The following is a 9,569-nucleotide window of genomic DNA, read 5'->3' on the forward strand; positions in this document are numbered from 1 at the left end:
GTGGTTTTCAATTTTTTTTTTTTTTTTTTTTTTTTTTGAGACGGAGTCTTGCTCTGCCACCAAGGCTGGAGTGCAGTGGCCGGCTCTCAGCTCACTGCAAGCTCCGCCTCCTGGGTTCACGCCATTCTCCTGTCTCAGCCTCCCGAGTAGTTGGGACTACAGGCGCCCGCCTCGTCGCCCGGCTAGTTTTTTTTTGTATTTTTTAGTAGAGACGGGGTTTCACCGTGTTAGCCAGGATGGTCTCGATCTCCTGACCTCGTGATCCACCCGTCTCGGCCTCCCAAAGTGCTGGGATTACAGGCTTGAGCCACCGCGCCCGGCCTGGGAATACATTTCTGTTGTTTGATCCTCCAGTTTGTGATACTTTGTTACAGCAACCCTAGGAATCGCCATTTCTCCATAGCAAGTAATGGAGAAATGGCACCACATTTGCTCATCATCAAAGGTGAGCATTTAGTCAGACACACCTCAGTTGCAAGGAAGGTTGGAAGATGCAGGCCATAACTGGGCTATCCTGTGCTCTACAGAAAATCTTACCAGAAGAAGAATTTAGGAGGACAAATGGCACAGGAACAGAAAACTTTTTTTTAAGAGTTTATTTGTGGCTGGGTGCAGTGGCTCACACCTGTAATCCCAGCACTTTGGGAAGCCAAGGCGGGCGGATCACCTGAGGTCAGGAGTTTGAGACCAGCCTGACCAATATGGTGAAACCCCGTCTCTACTAAAAATACAAAAATTGCCGGGCATGGTGGTGTGTGCCTGTAATCCCAGCTACTCAGTAGGCTGAGACAGGAGAATAGCTTGAATTTGGGAGGTGGAGGTTGCAGTGAGCCAAGATTGTGCCACTGTACTCCAGCCTGGGTGACAAAAGGAGACTCCATCTCAAAACAAACAAACAAACAAACAAACAAACAAACAGTTTATTTGTGCCTTAGTGGTTTAAGAAAATGAGTTTCTAAAACCATCTGGGACAGATATCATTTAAGGCAAGAGCCTTTTCTTTTTTTTTTTTTTTTTGAGTCGGAGTCTTGCTTTGGCTGGAGTGCAGCAGCACGATCTCAGCTCACCACAACCTCTGCCTCCCAGGTTCAAGTGATTCTCCTGCCTCAGCCACCTGAATAGCTAGGATTACAGGTGCCCGCCACCATGCCCAGCTAATTTTTGTGTTTTTAGTAGAGATAGGGTTTCACCATGTTGGCCAGGCTGGTCTGGAACTCCTGACCTCAGGTGATCCACTTGCCTTGGCCTCCCAGAGTGCTGAGATTACAGGTTTGAACCACTGCGCCCAGCATTAAGGGAAGAGACTTTTGATTACCAGTTCAAAAAGTTTGATAGTAATTGGTTTAGTTAGGCTTTCCATTTATTTTTGCATTGTTTTGGCTATTTATGCCTAGAAAATTATCCATTTTATCTGAAGTATTTAATACATAAAGCTTTTCACAAAAATTTTCAAATTTTCTGTGTAGGTGGGAACAGTAATTTTTTATTCCTGATATTGTTAGTGCATTTTTTTTTTTTTTTTTTTTTTTGAGACGAGTCTCCCTCTGTTGCCCAGGCTGGAGTGCAGTGGCGTTATCTCGGCTCATTGCAACCTCTGCCCCCAGGTTCAAGTGATTTTCCTGCCTCAGCCTCCTGAGTAGCTGGGACTATAGGCATGCGCCACCATGCCCAGGTAATTTTTGTATTTTTAGTAGAGGCGGGGTTTCACCATGTTGGCCAGGCTGTTCTCGAACTCCTGACCTCTGGTGATCTGCCCGCCTCAGCCTCCCAAAGTACTGGGATTACAGGCGTGAGCTATGGTGCCCAGCCTCCTTTCTTTCTTTTCTTTTCTTTTTTTTCATTCATCAGGCTTGCTAGAGATTTATCTGGTTTATTAATTTTCCCCCAAGGACCAGCATTTTACATTATCCTTTCTACTGTTTGTTTTTTGTTTCATTAAGTTCTGATTTTTTTTTTTAGCTTTATCTTTATATGAAATCACACATACACATAAAGAGTTAAACTGGTTTATAAGACTTATTATGAAAAACAGCAATTCCCTACTCCTTGCCTCACATTTCCCTTTCTTCAGAGGCAACCTTTTTCAGCTCATTGATTGATTGATTGAGACGGAGTTTTGCCATGTCGCCCAGGCTGGAGTGCTGTGGCTACTCGCAGTTGTGATCATAGTGCACGGCAACTGAGAGCTCCTGGGCTCAACTGATCCTCCCCCCTCCTTCTTCAACTCTTTCAGCTAGTTTTTTTTTTTGGTGTTTACCTCGTTCTCTCAAAATAATATGCTTATATTCATTTTTCAACTATAGCTTTTACTTACGGTCTTCTCTCTATGGACAATAAAGCTTTGGCTCTCTTCCACCCCCTTCTCCACCACTACACATACACTATTTTGTCCCTTAATCCCTTCAGTACTATAATTTTGATGAGATCAATATCAAATATTTATATTACTATGACTATTGTAACACTGTGATTATTTTTCCTTTTCTGCACAACTTTTTATTTTCCCTGGAGTTCATGATTGTCTTCCTTTTTCATTTGCTTCATTTTCTATATCTTACTACTAATTTAGTCCAAGTTATATAAATCTTTTTTTTTAATCACCCAGGCTGGAGTGTAGTGGCACGATCTTGGCTCACTGCAACCTCCGCTTCCCAGGTTCAAGTGATTCTCCCACCTCAATCTCCTGAGTAGCTGGGACTACAGCTGTGCACCACCACACCTGGCTAATTTTTGTATATTTGGTAGACATGGGGTTTTACCATGTTGCCCAGACTGGTCTTGAACTCCTGATCTCAGGTTATGTGCCCGCCTCAGCCTCTCAAAGTGCTGGGATTACAGGTGTGAGCCACCGTGCATGGCCATGTATAAACCTTCTTTCAGTGCATCCAAACATTAAGTAGTTTATCACTTGTTTTTTTTTTTTTTGAAACGGTGTCTCACTCTATCCCCCAGGCTGGAGTGCAGTGGTGCCATGTCGGCTCACTGTAACCTCTGCCTCCTGGGTTCAACAGATTGTCCTGCCTCAGCTTCCCGAGTAGCTGGGACTACAGGTGCGTGCCACCACACCCAGCTAATTTTTGTATTTTTAGTAGAGACAGGGTTTCACCATGTTGGCCAGGCTGGTCTGGAACTCCCGACCTCAGGTGATCCGCCCGCTTCGGCCTCCCAAAGTGCTAGGATTACAGGCATGAGCCACCGCGCCTGGCCGGTTTATCACTTTTATCTTCTTGAGGGAATCTTTCCTGGAGCATTCTGATCTGCTGCAATCCGGACTGGGTGCCTTCCACACTCATTACACAGCTCTTACCTTGGTGTCCCCTTTCATCATCGTCCTAGGGATTCTTTCTCTCTTTCCAGGTTTGATTTTGTATTCCATAGCTTCCTCTTTTTGCTTTCTTATTTTTGGTAAAACACATCCTTCAGTCGCTTCCTGAGAGAAGATACTAAGGAAATACATCACAAAAATTATTTGTACATGTGTAAAAAATATTTTTTCTCTATCTTTACGTGTGATTGCAACTTTGAGTGTGAAATTTTATGTTAGAAATAATTTTTCCTTTAGAATTTCAAGGGCATTGCTTCATTATTTTCCAGATTCTATTTTTGCTTTTGAGTGGTCTGAATGAATTCTGATTCTTGATAACTGAGTATACAACTGTTTGTCCCCATCTCTGGATGCTTATAGGATCTTCTTTTTATCCCTAATGTTCTGAAATTTCATTATGATGTGCTTTGTCATGGATCCATTTTCATCCTTAGTGCTGTGTACTAGGTGGACTCTTTTAATTGACAAATTCCTGTCCTTTTTTTCTGGGAACACTTTTTGAATTTTTTTTTGCTGAATTCCTTCCCTCAGTTTCTCCCCAAGTTCTGTTTCTAGAACTCTATTTGAATGTTGGGTCTCCTGAACTTGTTGTGATCTTTTCCTCCTGTTTTACAACTCTTTATTTTTTGGGTCTATTTTATGTGGAAGGGTGGTATATCTTCAAATACAGCCATTATGCCTTCATCAGTAAAGAACATAGAAACTAATCTAGGTATTTCAAGCAGAAAGGGGTTGAATATAGGGAATTGGGTGCTAACAACAAAAAAAGAAAATCAGGGGATGCATGTAACTTTCCGATTGACCACTGTAGCTATGGTCCAGAGAGTCTAGAAGTTGCTGCTATCATCTATTAATAGATGTCAGAGAACTGGAGGAAATCTCTGCTGGTATCACACTTATCCTGCATCCCTGGGGTTCATGGGTGGCAGGGGAATGGAGTTTAGCCAGACTCTCTATAAACTATGTCTGACCGAGTCTAGACACCCACTGCCTCTGCTGGAGGAAGAAAATGACTCATCTCCAATCTCCCTTCCAAATCTCTGGTACAAAGTTTAGAAGAGGGTAGCAAGATGCTAATAGAAACAGAAACAAAAAATAAAAATAAATACATAAAGCCAGCTTCTCTACTCTCCTCTTCTAGATCTCTCTTAGGCTAGAGTCCCTTAATCTACTTATGTCTTAACTTGTCTTTCATATTTTTCCTTCTTTGCCTCTTTGTACTTCATTTTGGATAAATTTTCCATACTATCCCCATTTCATCATCTTTTCTCTGACCTCACTCAGTCTAGAGTTTAACCTGAATACTGAGGCTTAAAAAATTCAATGGCGGCCGGGCGCGGTGGCTCAAGCCTGTAATCCCAGCACTTTGGGAGGCCAGGACGGGCGGATCACGAGGTCAGGAGATCGAGACCCATCCTGGCTAACACGGTGAAACCCGTCTCTACCATAAATACAAAAACTAGCCGGGCCGAGGTGGCGAGTGCCTGTTAGTCCCAGTACTCGGGAGGCTGAGGCAGGAGAATGCGTAAACCGCGAGCGAGCTTGCAGTGAGGCTGAGATCCGGCCCCACTGCACTCGCAGTCCGGGCCGAGCCAGAGGGCGAGACCTCCCCTCCAAAAAAAAAAAAAAAAAAAAAAAAAAAAAAAAAATTCATGGCTATTTTTTGTGTCTAAGATTTCCCAGTTTGTTCTTTTCTTTTTTTTTTTTTTTGTTGTTGTTTGTTTTTGAGCAGCGTCTCACTCTGTCAGCCCAGGCTGGAGTGGGCAGTGGTGTGTCTGCGGCTCACCTGCAACCTTCTGCCTCCCACGTTCAACAATTCTCGGCTGCTTCAGCCTCCTGAGTAGCTGGAATTACAGGCATGCACCACCACATCTGGCTAATTTTGTATTTTCAGTAGAGACAGGATTTCACCATGTTGACCAGGGTGGTCGCGAACTCCTGACCTCAGGTGATCCACCCGACTTGGCCTCCCAAAGTGCTGGGATTACAGGCGTGAGTCATCGTGCCTGGGCTTTTCCTAATCTTTTTTATTCCCATTTCTTCTTGTTCCATTGCTATTTTCATCTAATATTTATTGCTATTTTTAATATGTTTTTATGATTTCTTTCAGAAATGTAAATTCATGTATACTGCAAAACCTATCTTCTATAAAACTGATAGATTTTACTACTACTCTATAAAACTGATAGATTTTACGACTTCTGCTCTATAAAACTGATGTCAACTGGAATGAATTCATGTTGTTTATTGATTTTACTGTCTTTCTTAGCATTAGACTTTTTCATTATTAAAATGTGTTTTGGAATTTTGATTTGCAGATCCATTTCTAGGGCCGGTTTTCCCCCTTTGATTTGTTTTGTTTTTGTCTTTTTTTCTCCTCTTCCTGAATGCGCAGTTTATAGTTTTGTGGTCGCCTCCACCCATTTTCCTAAGCCGCTGTTCCATTGCCAGCTCTTACGTGTTGTTTCATGGTTCCTTCTTCTGTGCCAGAATGATGCCAATCCAGATGAGGAGCTGTGGGTGGCTTGGCACGGGTCCTCACTTTGAGGCTGTGCTCTATTTCCACCCCACCTTACCTCACCCTACCCTGGTCTCCAGCATCTAAAAGCAGGGTCTTCCTCTCGCCTTTCTCTCAGGACAACGTTTTTCAAGTAAACATTTCTATTGAAATATGACAGACATACAGAAACGCGCATGAATCGTAAAGGGGCACCTCGATGAGTTTTCGCAAAGTGAATGCTCCTGTGTAATAAACCCCAGAGCACAAAAGAACATTCTTGGCCCCAGAAGGCCCCTGGTGTTCATCTTAGTCACTGCCCTTTTTAAGGTAACTGCGCTCCTGGCTTCTCTAACAAACTCTTGGGACTCAGAGCCCAGCAGCATGTCGGTCACAGCACCATTTAGTGATTTTGGGCTCTGTTCTTGCTTCTGGTTCACAGAAATCTTGCCTTGTTTTTGAGCCTAACTGTGTGTGTTGGGTTATATGCGAGAATGTTTTATTTACTACTGCTTTGTGGTTGGAATAGAGAACTCACCGCTCCATCTTGACTGGAAGTCCAGCAGAACCTGTTTAAGGGACGGTCACTAGTTCTGACGGGAGACCAGGAAAATGGTAGCAGATGGGCTGGGTTCAGCGGATGAAAAGCCTTTGTATGCTCACTAATAAATTCAGATGTTGTCCTCCAGTTAGTGAACGGATGATGAGACACTGCATGCAGGAAAATGAGATGCTTTGGGATGTGTACATTTTAGAATTATTTCTCTGGCTAAACCAGGGAGGATGGAATGAAGGAGAGCCACACACAAGCACGTTTACCAGCTGGGAGGGAATTTCTGTAATTCGGGTGAGGCATGCCCAGGGTCCATGAGGGCAGTAGTTGTGGGGGTGGCAAGATTATAAGAATGAATTTGCCGGGTGTGATGGCTCACAACTGTAATCCCAGCACTTTGGGAGGCCAAGGTGGGTGGATCACCTGAAGTTGGGAGTTTGAGACCAGCCTGACCAACATGGAGAAACCCTATCTGTACTAAAAATACAAAATTAGCCAGGCGTGGTGGCACATGCCTGTAATCCCAGCTACTTAGGAAAGCTGAGGCAGGAGAATCGCTTGAACCTGGGAGGCGGAGGTTGCGGGGAGCTGAGATAGAGCCATTGCACTCCAGCCTGGGCAACAAGAGCAAAACTCTGTCTCAAAAAGAAAAAGAAAAAAAAGAATGAATCTGGGATATAAATAAGAGGTGACTGATTAGACGGATGTCAAGGATGACTTTTAGTTTCTGAAAACTGTGAAAGGTGGTACAATTCACAGGACTCAAGGAATGCCGGGGATGGAGCAGGTTTCTAGGCATATATTTCATTTGCCAGTTTTGTCAGTGGTTGGCTCTGCACGTCTTCTCCCAAGCTTCTGGTCCCATGACTCATCTAACAGATGAATGTTTGTTGAGTCCCTGCTGGTGAGGGCTGGAGCCTGGGGAGATAAGGATGGCGAGGGACATAACTAGGAGACAGGGCCACCTTCAGGCCGGGGCTGTTTGCAGTGGGCATTTGTCAGCGTACAGGAAATGCCTGTGCTCAGATTTCCTGCCCACAAGGTGCGGGGCTGCCAGATCCACCTGAAGCTTGGGCTCCTTTGTGGAAAGGAAAGGGAGAGGGAAGCAGAGAGTCAAGTGCATAAGAAGTAAATAGAGACCCTGAGAAAGAGAGGCAGACCTAGGGGAAAGGAATTCCAGTTTTTCCTTTCTTCTGGTTGGTCAGAGTTCAGTCCTTTGCCCCCACCCTAACGCCTTCTGCTTCAAAAGGTCCTTCATTACTTGGGACCCAGCCTCTTACTGCAGCTCTTCCCCAACCACATCTACCGAAGGGGTAGATAATTCAGTGGCTCAACACAAATGTGTCTTGGCATCTTGGAGTCAGGAGGACAAATTTTGCCTTCTGTGTGATCCTGCAGAAGGCATCCCAGGAGGTCTATGATGTTTCCGCCTTCTGATCCTTCTTTCTCTCCATGTACCACTTAACCTCTTCCCATCATCAAGCCCTGTTTAGCTTGCCTGGGAGCCAGGCTGGGTGTTGCAATCTTTCTGGGCCAGGCTGTTAACTGAGTAGCAGTCTGAGCAGGCGCTAGAAGCGCGTCCCTGGAGTCTAGGGTTTCCGAGGAGTCAGCTCAGAACCTAGAAGTTTACTCTATGGAGGGTCAAGGTACAGAAACCCAAGAATGGGGAATAAGCTGAAATCTATCACTGCATCTCCCTAGGCCTCAGAAACAGGTGGGTCCCACTTCTGTGGTCTTCCTCACACTCATTCTTATTCCTCACACTCATTCTTACTTTAGGCAGAAACAGAATAGTAGGATGCTATGACCTGTGAAATCATAATCCAACCCTTACATTCCGTAGATGAGGCCCAGGGAGGTTAAAGTGATTTTTCCAGGTCAAACCAGGAACATTCTACTTTGTTATTCCTTCCCCACCCCCACCCCTGGCTCCCAAAGGGCTTTGGGGTCAACTTAGTGAGCTCTGGGGTGCCATTGCCAATCCAGATATGGACAGCCGGCCCATTGGGCAGCCTAGGATCCGAGTTTGGGGTTTGATCAGAGTCTTAAGTTCAGCGGGTCTCTCCCCTGCAGGCCCCTGCACCTGGGGTTGGGAGAATGAATAAGAACCTTGTCTGGTAGGAATTTCTTTCCTCTGCTGTTTGCTTTGGGTTTTTTCCCTCTCCATTCCTGGCGGCTAACCCAATATTTGGCTTTCTAAATTTCTAAATTTCTGTGCGCACTAAATATATTTCTTCATTTAACCCCCAGAATCATGGTTTCCTACCTGCTTCCCACGACCGGATCCACAGCCTGGAATGAAAACAGAACCCCGAGGGCATCGGCAGCTAAGGGCTGAGGGGGTGGCGGTTCCGGGGAGGGGGAGGAGCAGAGCCAGGGAGGGAGGGTGCACTCACCCACGCTGGGCATCTCAGACATCCTGAGAAAGGCAGGAACACAGGGAGCGGGGAGACGCCTTGGCTTCTCTCCCAACTCCCCGCAGCCAGGGCCCTGCTCCTCCCCTCCCTACCCAAAAGGGGGCCTGGTCCCCACCCAGATCGCCTCTGCGCAGCCCCAACATCCCAGGTTGCAGGCCGTAAGCTAGACCTGGGGCGTGGTGAAAACAAGCAAAACCTGCGCCTGAAGCCCACTCCGCCACACCTTGTCCCCCTGCAGACCCCTCTAGCTGGGCCGCGGCCCTCTTGCACCGAGTACTCTTACAGGGCTCCCTCACCGCCCTGCCCTCCCCACTGTAAACAGTCAAGGCCGTGGTGTAGCTGAGCTAAATTGAACTGGGCAGTGGAAAATTCCCCTCCGGAGCCTCCCAGGGAGGAGCTCTAAGCAGCTGCTACCGAACCCCAGGGCTTGTTAGGCACCTGGCTTTCAGGTTCTCCACCCACTCAGCCCCCAGCTGGGGAGGAGGTGGCTGTTTCTCTCTGCTTCGGAGCAGGAAGGGAGAGGCAGAGACCCGGCTCCCCAGCCTTGACCTGAGCTAATGCCTGCTAAAACATCTCGTCTTAAATCAGACTTGGTTTTCCAGATTTGGGAGCCGGTGGCAGTACATTCTGTCTCCGTCTGGCTGAGCAGGAAAACAGGAGACAGAGCTTCCTACCACCTGATTTACAGTCTTGGCGTGGTTTTGAGACACAAATCACCCGAGAGAGCGGCTCAGTTGTAGTTCTGCAGATACGATCCGGCAGGATCACCTGGAAAGA

At 46.1% G+C, this 9,569-nt stretch overlaps 1 long non-coding RNA gene across 1 annotated transcript; it reads right to left on the reverse strand.

Annotated features, from left to right (window-relative positions):
- Positions 1-3,210: 3,210 nt before the first annotated feature.
- Positions 3,211-8,707, reverse strand: LOC108512414 (uncharacterized). The gene is made up of 3 exons (XR_001880597.1): positions 8,642-8,707; positions 6,361-6,533; positions 3,211-3,443 (listed from the first exon to the last, which is right to left on the reverse strand). It is a non-coding gene; the product is annotated as an uncharacterized LOC108512414 (long non-coding RNA).
- Between the last annotated feature and the right edge of the window lie 862 nt (positions 8,708-9,569).

Source organism: Rhinopithecus bieti, unplaced genomic scaffold, assembly GCF_001698545.2.
Source record: "Rhinopithecus bieti isolate Rb0 unplaced genomic scaffold, ASM169854v2 scaffold_29855, whole genome shotgun sequence".
In the NCBI taxonomy this organism is placed as follows: domain Eukaryota; kingdom Metazoa; phylum Chordata; class Mammalia; order Primates; family Cercopithecidae; genus Rhinopithecus; species Rhinopithecus bieti.